This window comes from Theobroma cacao, chromosome 8, assembly GCF_053813885.1.
Source record: "Theobroma cacao isolate CCN51 chromosome 8, ASM5381388v1, whole genome shotgun sequence".
NCBI classification, from domain to species: Eukaryota; Viridiplantae; Streptophyta; class Magnoliopsida; order Malvales; family Malvaceae; genus Theobroma; species Theobroma cacao.
The window spans coordinates 13,186,635-13,198,789 of NC_142646.1; the positions used below are offsets into that span (position 1 = coordinate 13,186,635).

At 31.9% G+C, this 12,155-nt stretch overlaps 1 long non-coding RNA gene across 1 annotated transcript; it reads left to right on the top strand.

The window, feature by feature from the left end:
* On the top strand, positions 1-1,753 carry LOC148761215 (uncharacterized). Its single transcript, XR_016027822.1, has 3 exons — positions 1-97; positions 726-809; positions 1,652-1,753. It is a non-coding gene; the product is annotated as an uncharacterized LOC148761215 (long non-coding RNA).
* Positions 1,754-12,155: the final 10,402 nt, after the last annotated feature.

A 12,155-nucleotide genomic window follows, 5' to 3' on the forward strand; every position in this document is an offset into this window, starting at 1 on the left:
GCCAAACCAGCAAAAAGAGAGAGAAAACAAAAACAAAACCCTAGAGAGAGAAAATCAAAGAAAAAGTGTGAATTTTCAAGGAAATTAAGTGAAAAAGGTGAGTTTTCTTATTCCCAAGCATTTCTCTTTATTTTCCATGATTAAATTACATGTTTTCATGACGAATTCAATTCTGAAAAAATGGGTTAGGAGAGAGAAAGTTGTTGGATTTATTTGATTTTAATTTATGTTAGTGTTTTTAGTTAGTTTAGCATATTTAGAAACAAAACAACAAGAAAAAAATTTATTTTCTCCCCCAACCATTAATGGCTGAATTTATCATGTAGTGAGTGAGGATGAGTTTGATTTTATTCTAGGAGAATTGGTTAAGGAATGATGAATTATGAGCCTAGAAAAATAATGAGAATTTTCGGAGCAAAAATACGAATTTTTACCCACTAGGGGTATTTTCGTAATTTGCTATTGAGACTGATAATTTGCACCACACTGAGGGACATTAAGTTAATTTGGGTGCAATTGAGGTATAGAAACTGAAAAGAATTAAATTGGAGTTTAAACGGACCTGTTAGGAATTTAATCGGGCGATAAGACGAATTAGGCCAATACCGGGTTTAGATAGTTACCAGTGCATTTTTGCATTCCATATCATGCATTGGTAGTCTAAATTAGTTTAATTTTGATTTAGTACCAACTTGGTGAAACTCTCAATTTTGTACTGTGTCAAGGTGGTGAGTCCTCCGATAAAGGCAAGGAAATTGCATCCGAGGACCAGTGGACAGAGTGCTTCGAAAGTCTGCATTCTAGACATTGTAAGTAAACTTACTGTCATTTTAATTATCTAGGGTGGTTTTTAGATGCTTTCATGAATTCTACGGAAAAAGGAATTTAAAAAGGTAAATTTTCATGTTTTATGAAGAAATGAGTTTCAATGAAATTAATTTATAAATTGTTTTGAAATTAATAATGATTTTGAAAAATAGAGTACACGGAGACTGTTAATTGTGGCAATTTGATTGTTTAAATTGACTGGCTTATGATAAATCAATCATGATTGGCTAGTTGGCAATTGTATTGAAATGCGAATTGTTTGGTTGCCTTGAAAAAAAAAAAACTGCGAATTACAAAATTGCTATATCATGTTATTGAATTTTATTATATGGTGGATTATATATTAATTAATCACTGCAGTAGGGGGTTTCTGTGGACCAGCCTTTTAGAGGGGCACGGTAAACCCCATTATATTCTTACCTCGAACGGAGAGGCGCGTAGGGTATCTCCTGGGGTAAAGTTTAGGGTTCACTTCACGCTAAACCACCACGTGAGGGGGAACTCAGCCAACGCCAAGGAACGGCTATGTTTTCAAAACAAAAACATGATTTATGTGAAATGTGAATTTTAATAGCCTTGGCGGTCTCGGTAGGATGCCTCGGCCAAGGTGTCCCCGAGAATGGATTTATGGCACAAGCCTAGATTTTTATGACATTCATAAGCCTTTTTACGTATTTTGAACGAGATGTGTTCTAATTGTATAACCCAGTTTATGATGATTTACTTTATTGTCTCCATGTACTCAACTCTAGATGTTTATGATGATGTCTGTTTACTCATTGGGATTTTATAATCTCACTACCCTCCTTTCCACCCATTTTAGGTTCAGTATAGACTGTAGATAGCTGATCTCATCGAGGACTACAGTGGGATCTGCATTTTCCAAACCGTAGGTTCACAATCCTCTTTACTTTTGTTTATTCGGGAGCACTCTTGTTATTGTAAATTAAATTAAATATTTTGGCTTACTGTACTTAAGTATGTATAAATTTATTTAGCTTTTACGCTATAAAAATTATTCACGTATAACTCTATAAATATTGTTTTATAAGAAAATAGAATATTTTACTTAATATTTCTTTTATTCTCTTATTATATTCAAATAACCATAATTTCGTTTTAAATGAAGATTTTAGACTTTTAAACTCATTTTGAATATGAATTATGTGTTTTGTACTTGTATATTACGTTTTAGCCAGTTTCGAAATTTTTGAAAAAAATGACCAAAATACCCCTGTGAGACGAAAAATTAATATTTTATTTGTTTAAAGTTGGAAACAGCTTAAAATATTTTAGAACACGATATTTGACAATGGTTGCTCACAAGGGAACAAAGAAACTGATAGTAAAGTCTTGCGGGGTTTCGGGTTGACATTTCGGGCAATAAGTGTCTATCGGAACACCGCGACGGTTGTCACGGGCTCGAGGGGAGTATCGGGTCGTGACACATTTTCTCTTGGAAATTTTCGCCATGGTGAGTGCATCAACACTATGATTTTTCCTACACAATTTTCTCACCATAATTCATCATTTCCTCATCAATTCACTTGAAATAAAATCAAAATCATCATCAATATTCCACATGGAGAATTCGGCCAATGATGGGTGATGGGAGAAAATGAATTTTTCTTATTGGTTTTTCATGCTACACATCATGAACTAACTAAAAACACTAAAATATCTTAAAATCTAACCAAATCAAGCATCAAAACTCCTCCCCCCCATGTCCGGCCAGCAAGAGACCCATCATGAAACCATGTGATTCAACCATGGAAAATGCTAAAGAATGTATGGGAAAGGTAAATCACAAGCTAGAATTGAAAAATCTTACATTTTTTCACTTGTTTCCTTGAATTTTCACACTTTTCTCTTGAATTTTTCCACCTAGGGTTTTTGTTCTTCTTTTCTTCCTTTGTTGTTGTTTTGGCTGGCCATATGAAGAGAAAAAGGCTGATTTTATGTTAATTTATAAGAAAAATATTAAATGGATGAGAATTAGACACATGTCACTATTCCATTGGTCCATGTGTCATTCTTATTCATTAAGAAATCTCTCTTCACCGTATAAATTTCCTCAATTATCCATGATAATATTGGGTAAAATCCATGCACTGGACAAGTGTTGGGTGGTGTAAAATTACAATTTTGCCCCTAGGGTGGTAAAATGACTATTTTACCTCTATGGTCGAAAAAATGTCGAAATTAAAATTTTTCACTTCTCAAACTCAAATTATGTTCTAAATAGTCAATCTTGATCAAAAACTTCTTCCAACATTCACATCTTAACCTCGAGTGGCAAAATGATCATTTTGCCCCTTTATCATGAAAATTCCAATTTGACTCCAAATTGGTCCTCGAACTCCGAATCACCATTTTAAATCATTCTGAGATTTTAAAATTCTCAATTTCTTCTTAAAATCTCTATTTGGTCTAATTTGAGGCTTAATTCAACTTAGTTGCACCACTAGGTACACTACCGACTTTTGACAATTTTTTGGGGCTTTCCAAGTATGCAAGCATATTGTCAATCACATGCATGACATGACAAGTATTTTATAAGGTCAGGCTTGATACTATCAGACAAAGAAAACTATTTTTCTTTTCTTATTTTTATGAAACGGTTTTAAAAAGTGGTTGAAGGCTTAAAGTTTTAGTTAGCTAACATAACATATTTATATAGCCAAACTAAGTTGTAGTCCTAGATACAACATTTGTATTTTTATTCAATTAAATCCTTGTGAACTTAATTAACTTTTCAACTTTATTTTGTTTTACTTCAATTGAGTCCAACTTAATTGATTATCTTTATTTAATCTTAATCATGTCAATATGTGTGACTCATTAGGCTTCTAACATGTTGGCAATAAATATAAATCATAATTAAATATCAATTTGATAATTAATTTATATTTTTAAGTTAAGAGCAGTATCTAGCAACACATGATGACCACCCAAATATTAGAGAGTTAATTAAAGAATTTGACAAAGCCCTTCAATGATAAGTTTCTCAATGCAATACAGTTCTTTCATTAAATATCCTAGATATGCCATAAAGCATGGCTTAGTGTCTACTTATGACATTTCATATTAGTTCTCAAAATTCATGACTAACCTTATGAATTTAGGAAACTAACTTTCCTCAAATTTATCATGCTTTGGCCAAAGACTTTGTACAAGTTAATCTAGAATTGAGAACAAGTGAGATACATCTCCTCATATCATTTCGGGTGATGAATCCTCTTTTGACCACTCATCCACTTTTGTATACTTCATGGCATATCAAAAAACACCTTGTTAAGGCATTTGGTCACTTCTAGATCCATAAGGGTGAAATCAAAGCATGTCATTTCATATACAAGATGACTTGGTATCTCAAGTCTGAGAACTAATTGCATGACTATCACATGAGAACATATTCTATAGACACTTGAGTGAAATAATAAATAGAGTTTTAATAGCGGGTCATGTTCAATGAACTTGTTTTCTAACAAGCGCCTACATGCTATCCTTAAGTATCTCATATACTTCAATCTATGAGATCAATTGCTTACTTCCTAAGTAAAGAGACTTAACATGTTCCAGTCTATGAGTATTTGTCAATACCTTGTCTTGACAACATAATGACCAAAAACAATTTTAGGAACATGGCTTTGATATATAGTGATCTCATAATTGTAACAACTTTACAATTCTCTTGCAAGGCCTTTATGTTCCATGGGCTTTATCCAATTAGTACTTAATAACTCTTTATTATTGCACTAACATAAAGGAAAACCTCTATCACATATAGTTATGCGATTAAGTATGCATTAAATGACAATTTATATTCCTTGACCAATCCAACTGGCTCAAGGGCATATACCAATAATAATCTGTAATGTCGTTTTATTCAATAATTATTCAATAAATAAATCTTACATGCTAGTTGATTGTTGAGGACTATTAATACAATTATTTAATCATATCACGTTCGTATTTGTCACTTTGTCGTGATACCATGATTAGACAAATTGCCACTTTATTACCAAAAAAAGCCAAAACAACTTTTTCCTTCTTTTTCTACTCACTTTTTTTCGCTCATTTTTTTATTAAATATAATATAAGTGTCAAATCACATATTTGGATATATATAAGTATAATAAGAAAATACTAATTGTCTCAACACTTCTATTCCATATAATGATGTAATAATTTATTGATTTGATTTTAATATCTCATTCATGGATTAATTGACTTATTATTGAATTGATGTATTTCTTTTTTAAGGGGTGTTTAGTATAGTGTAAGTGGAAGATATTCCTTGCAATTTAAACGGCTGCAATGACTTTGTAGTGTTTGGTTTGTAATAAGGGAACGTAACATGCTTACAATTGTAATGTGATTATAATGAGAAAAGGGAATGTCATTCCCTTCCTTCAAGGAAGGAAAGTAACTTTTCGTTTGTAAAGGGAAATTTACATATTTTTTTCTTTCCCAAATTGTCCACCCCTTTTCTTTTTCTTCTTTTTGTAAGGAATCTCATGGTTTTTGAATAAAATTTTATAGCTTTTGAAGGATTGATGATCTGAAACTAGAGTAGCATTCTTTTTGTGCTATGCAAAAATCAATGTTCAAAGAAAAAAAAAAGGACAAAAAGTTTAAAATGTTGCCACAACTGCTTTATCAGTGATGAGAAGTGAGCTTTTGTGAAGGGAAAAGAAAGCTAGGCAAGTTAATGACTCAATGAAAGGAGGAACAAGAGAATAAAGATGAAAATAACTTGCTTGTCATTCAATCTGATGATGGGTGCAAGGAGGAAGGAGAGAGAAAAAAGAAGAAAAGAAAAGGAAAGTGGAGTTATGTGCAAAAAGATTAACTTTATTTTGTTGAATAAAATAAAAAATAATTAAATGTATAATTGAAAAATTATATATAAATTTTTAAATAAAAAGTATATGAATTAATCAAAAATGATAAATAGTTATATAAATGTGTGATTAATATTAATTAATTATTTTAAACTAATTAAATTAATTAATTATCATGACTCAAACTAGGGAGCCATGATTGGAGCGTGAGCTTGATAGGCGAAGCCCGCGAGACTCGAGCAAGCCTTAGAAACATTTTCCAACTCAAGTCAAAATCATACATTCAAATAACCATTTTCATAATATAACTTAAATTCAAATACATATAAGTTGTCCCTTGGCACATAGTTAGTGCATGACATTTAAATGTATCATTCACAAGGCATACATAGACTAACAAAGCGGCTCGTCCCATACAACTCTTAACATAGTAATAACATATGACAACACAGTGCCTACACAAATCCCAAGTAAGGTTAGGAAACCAAAACTGGTAATGGAAGCTATTGCGACTTGAATTCAGTGAAGTGGACCCATCGGATAGGAAACCTACCGTGTAAAACCCGACCTTATAAAATACTTGTCATGACATACATGTGATGGACAACATGTTTGCATGCTAGGAGAGTCCCAAAAAATTTACAAAAGTCGGTATTGTACCTAAAGGTACAACAAAGTTGATTTAAGCCTCGAACTAGATTGAATAGAGATTTTAGGGTGAAATTAAAAATTTTACAGTTCAGAAATGATTTAAAATGGTGATTTGGGATTTGAGGATCAATTTGGAGTCAAACCAAAAATTTTACTATCTAGGGGTAAAATGATAATTTTGCCACTAGAGAACAAAATGGGAATTTTTTTTGAAAGATTTTGATCACATTTGACTTATTGGAGTATGATTTGAGGTTGAGAAGTGAAAAATTATAATCTCGGTATTTTTCAGAGCATAGGGGTTAAATAGTCATTTTGCCACCTTAGGGGCAAAATTGTAATTTTACAGCACCCGACACTTGTCCAGCACATGGATTTTATCCAATATTATCATGGATAATTGAAGGAATTTAAGTGGTGGAGAGAGAAAGCTTAATAGTTAAGAAATTACAAATGGACCAATAATGTGGTGATATGTGTCAAGTTTATATCCATTATTTATTTAGCTTTAAAATAAGCATAAAATCAGCCTATTTTCTTTCATATGGCCGGCCCAACCAAGAACAAAGAAGAACAAAGGGAGAAAAGAAAAACAAAAACCCTAGGTGAATAATTTCAAGAGAAAAGTGTGGGAAATTCAAGGAAACAATTGATAAAAAGTAAAATTTCTTGATTTTGACTTGTGATCTACCTTTCCCATGCATTTCTCCTCATTTTCCATGGTTAAATTACATGTTTTCATAATGAATTCATGGCTGGTCGGAATGGGTATGGAGAGAGAATGATGTTGGATTGATTTGATTTTAAGTTATGTTAGTGTTTTTAGTTAGTTTATCATGTTTAGAAACAAAACAATATAAAAAAAGAATTCATTTTCCCCATCACCCATCAATGGCCGAACCTACCTTGTATTGAATGAGGATGAATTTGATTTTATTTTAAGAGAATTGGTTAGAAAATGATGAATTATGGTGTGGAAAAGTAGTAAGAAAAATCACAATGTTAATGCGCCATTATTGACCGAAAATTATAAGAAGAAAAGTGAAGATAGTTTTGCCAAATTTTAGGTTATTTGACTTGAGTTTGGTGAATTAAGATATTGAAAAAGAAATGGAGCAATTTGGAGCTAAATTGGACGCTTTAGCCAATTAATCGAGTGATAAGACGAATTAGGCCGATACTGAATTTAGATGGTTATCAGTGCATTTTGCATTCCATATCATGCATTAGTAGTCTAAATTAGTTTAATTTCGATTTAGTACCAATGTAGTAAATTTTTCGATTTTGGTACTATGTCAAGCTGGTGAGTCCTCCGATAAAGGCAAGGGAATTGCACCCGAAGACCAGTGGTCTGAGTACTTCGAAAATCTGCACTCTAGACATTGTGAGTAAACTTACTGTCATTTTAATTATCCAGGGTGATTTTTAAATGATTTCGTGAATTCTATGGAAAAAGGGATTTAAAAAGGTAAATTTTCATGTTTTATGAATAAATGTGTTTCGATTAAATTAAGTTATAAATTGTTTTGAAATTAATAATGATGTTAAAAAATAGAGTACAGGGAGACTGTTAATTGTTGCAATTCGATTGTTTAAATTGATTGGCTTATGATAAATCGGCGTGATTGGTTGGTTGGCAATTGTATTGAAATACGGATTATTTGTTTGCCTTGAAAGGCTGTGAATAAAATAATTACCATGTCATGCTATTGCAAATTTTATTGAATTGGTGGATTTATATTAATTAATTACTGCAGTAGGGGGTTTCTGTGGACCAGCCTTTTAGAGGGGCACGGTAAACCCTATTATATTCTTACCTTGAACGGAGAGGCGCGTAGGGTATCTCCTGGGGTAAAGCTTAGGGTTTACTTCACGTCAAACCACCACGTGAGGGGGAACTCAGCCAACGCCAAGGAATGACTATGTTTTCAAAATAAAAACACGATTTATGCGAAATGTGAATTTTTAGCAGCCTTGGCAGTCTCGGTAGGATGCCTCGGCCAAGGTGTCCCTGAGAATGGATTTATGGCACAAGACTACTTTTATGAGATTCATAAGCCTCTTTACATATTTTGAATGAAATTTGTTCTAATGCTGTGATCTAGTTTACGATGATTTACTTGATCGTCTCCATGTACTCAACTCTAGATGTTTATGATGATGTCTGTTTACTCACTGGGATTTTATAATCTCACCACCCCTTTTTCCATTCATTTCAAGCTCAAAATAGGCTGTAGATAGCTGATTGCAACGAGGATTACCATTGGATTTGCATCCTCCAAACTGTAGGTTCACAGTTCTTTTTACTTTTGTTTATTCGGGGGCCCACTTGTTGTTGTAAATTAAATTTCATACTCTAGTTATTTGTACTACTGTATGTAGGAATTTATTTTGCATTTATGCTATAAAAAAATTATTTACGTAGTCTCTTAAAAATATTATTTTATAAGAAAATATAATATTTTACTTAATATTTCTTTTATTTTCTTAATATATCCAAATAATCGAAATTTCATTTTAAATGAAGATTTTAGACTTTAAAACTCATTTTTGATTATGAATTATGTGTTTTGTACTTGTATGTTACATTTTAGCTTGGTTTCGAAATTTTTGGGAAAAATGACCAAAATACCCCTGTGAAACGAAAATATTATTTTATTTGTTTTAAGTTGGAAACAACTTAAAATCTTTTAGAACACGATATTCGGCGACGGTTACTCACAGGGGAAATGAGAAACTGATATTAAGCCTTGCAGGGTTTCGATTAACACTTCGGGTAATGAGTGTTTATCAGGACACCGCGACGGTTGTCATGGGCTCGATGGGAGTACCGGGTCGTGACATACCGAATATCAAAATTGTCTGTCTAAAAGACAACACTAGCAAGGCAAGTCTTGTGGCCTATTTATCTGCACATGATGCAAATAAATGGTAAGTCATCTAATACTTAATGAGTAAGAGTAATTAACTTAAATATAATTGTGCAGATAAATATATGTATATAGATAATGCATTTTCGATGCCATCCAAACATTCTAACAATCATCTCCAACTATAAAGGTATATCACAGTCATCCTTATAGGGTATTCTCTAAAGATTCTAATCATGCACAATATTGTTATATCTCCTATTGTTGATTTTTTACACAAGTACACATATCGTTAACAGGTAATATAGTGATAAAGTAGAGTATCGTTCTCGCAGAGAATTGTTTTAATTCATATTGTTAAGTACTAAAATTGACACACCTTACATGTATCCAAACAATTAAAATTAAAATTAAAACTAAAATAAAACTAATTTAAAATTTATTAGCAAGTTTATTAAATTCAAGTGACAACTAGACCTAAAATTATGATATCCCTCAATACTTCATTTGATTACTGTCTCTTTCTCTTAACTTAGATTGATGGATTAAGTTGCTAACCTAGAGTCCTAAATTATTTATAAGTCTCTATCGAGCTTCTCATAAAAATATCTTTCTCAATTAATTTATTCTATGTTTATGCCAATTAAAATTGAAGAAAGATTCTTTAAGTTCATGCTTTAATTTTGGCTACGTATGGCTTATAAGTGTATGTTTACTCTATATGCAATTTAAATCACCTAATCAACTAAATACATTTGATCATACGCTATTTTATTCTAGGTCTACTTAAATCTTCTTCGTCAAAGTTTAACTAAGGTTTCCAATTCAATCTAATTGGTGGCCAATCAACTAAAAGCATTAAGAACAAAATAAAATAAATAACTTAAATCCATCAAACATAAGTAAAAGAGAGATAAATGAATAAGACTACATATTGAATTCAATCATAATCTTAGATAAGCAATTTTAGTTCCTCATCAAGTCACACATCATCATCAAATAAAGTTTAATCATTATAAACAAAACCAAGAAAATAAGAGAACAACAAATAGAAAAACCCAAGAATTGTAATCTTGATCTCCAAATCTCCTTGAATCCTTCAAATTCTTCTCAACTTCAATGACTTTGCGGCTTGATTCTTAGCTTTCAATTCGGTGATTCGTTCTTTTCTAAAAGTCCTTTAAAAGGTTGTTTTTATAAGACTTTGAAGTTAAGCCAAGTTGGATGAAGAAAGAAGTCAATTTCAGTCGGGATTTCCTCATTAGACTACATGGGCTGTTGTCTTGACCAATTAATTAGCAGAAATCATAATTGTTTTAGGACTACTACAATGCTTTAACTTTGACAAGATTTTAAACCACCTTCTTGACCAAATTGGACAAAATGGTAAACATGAAATTGTAGATTTTTTTCTTATCTTTCCAATGGTTTAAAAATCACTCATTTGGAGCTTTGTAGAAAGAGTTATGACTGAAATATCAAAATATATGTAATGAAAGTCTACACCTTGAAATTACTCTCCTTCTTCCATTAAAAGTCTTCCTTCATTAAACATCTACAAAAGCATAACTAAATAAATAACAACTTATCTTAATCACATTAACACCAAATTAAATATAAAATCAACTAAGATTAGATTGACTCACCTAAATTAATAAACTTAAAATAATTTAAATAAAACTTACTAATTTCTATGCATTACTACAAGAACTAAACTAAATTACTATCAAAATTAAGCTCAAATAACTCTATATCATAAAGTTATCATCTCCATACATAGTACATATAGAATCAGGCTTACCTCAAAAGCCAATATCACCACATATCAATCATATTTCATTTACTCCTCAATATTCATACAATCGAATGCTATAACACATTATTCTCAATTATTATTATTATTATAATCAAAATATCATCAATGAATGGTCTTCCTTGGACATAATCAAATCACGTACGGTAGCCAACTGAAAGAGTCAAATCATGCTTGGTGCTAAAGAAACCAGTGAAGGGTTCAAATCACGTTTAGGGTCGAAACCACTAATAGAGAGTCAGATCATGCTCAGGTCGAAACCATTGGTGGAAAATCAGATCACGCATGGTGTCGAAGTAACCGACGGAGAACAAATCACGCTAGGAATTGGTAGAGAATCAAATCATGCTTGGAGTTGAAATGTTCGGTGAAGAACAAATCACGTATAGCGTCGAAGCAATTGATGGAGAACAGATCATGAGGATAAGACTCCACTCACCCTCAAATCAAATTAACGTATGAAATTTCTCACAATCAGACAGAATAGATATCCACAATCAAGGCCATCATGCCATTGATATCACATAAATACCATTTTACATCAAAGATCATGCTTAATGAGCTTTAAATACTAACCAGCTCAATATCATTACTACGTACCTTTGATCACCTAAGATATTAAACACTCATAATCCTTCAAGAGTCTATTTGTCTTGAGTACTAGTCCTAGACATGTATCATAATCTCACATCACTCACATAGTTAGACCTCTTAGTTTAAGTTCCAAACGCACGCCACTATATGGCTTACACTAAGGCACACATACGCATTCGCATGTAGCCTATTTACTAACCTAGGCACATCCATCTAGGCATTTATAAATCATTGAAGTACCATGATAGCGCATTAATAATGCGTTATGCATCACATGTATTAATTTAAATATTAAAATCCACTCATAGTGACAAGCAAAAGTTCCTCCATAGCCAAACCCAAACTTTTCTTGCCTCTAACGACACTCTAGTTCACTAACGTGCTAATAGCTATATTTTCCTCTCGAACAAATCAAAGTAATAATTATTTCTCAACTTTTGAAAATTTTCAACATTTCAAACTAGGTCTAGTTTCAACTATTCATAGTTGTAAAACCTAGGCTTTGATTCTTAAGCTTAAAATGCTTAAATCCTTACTTTTGATGTTGGGTTA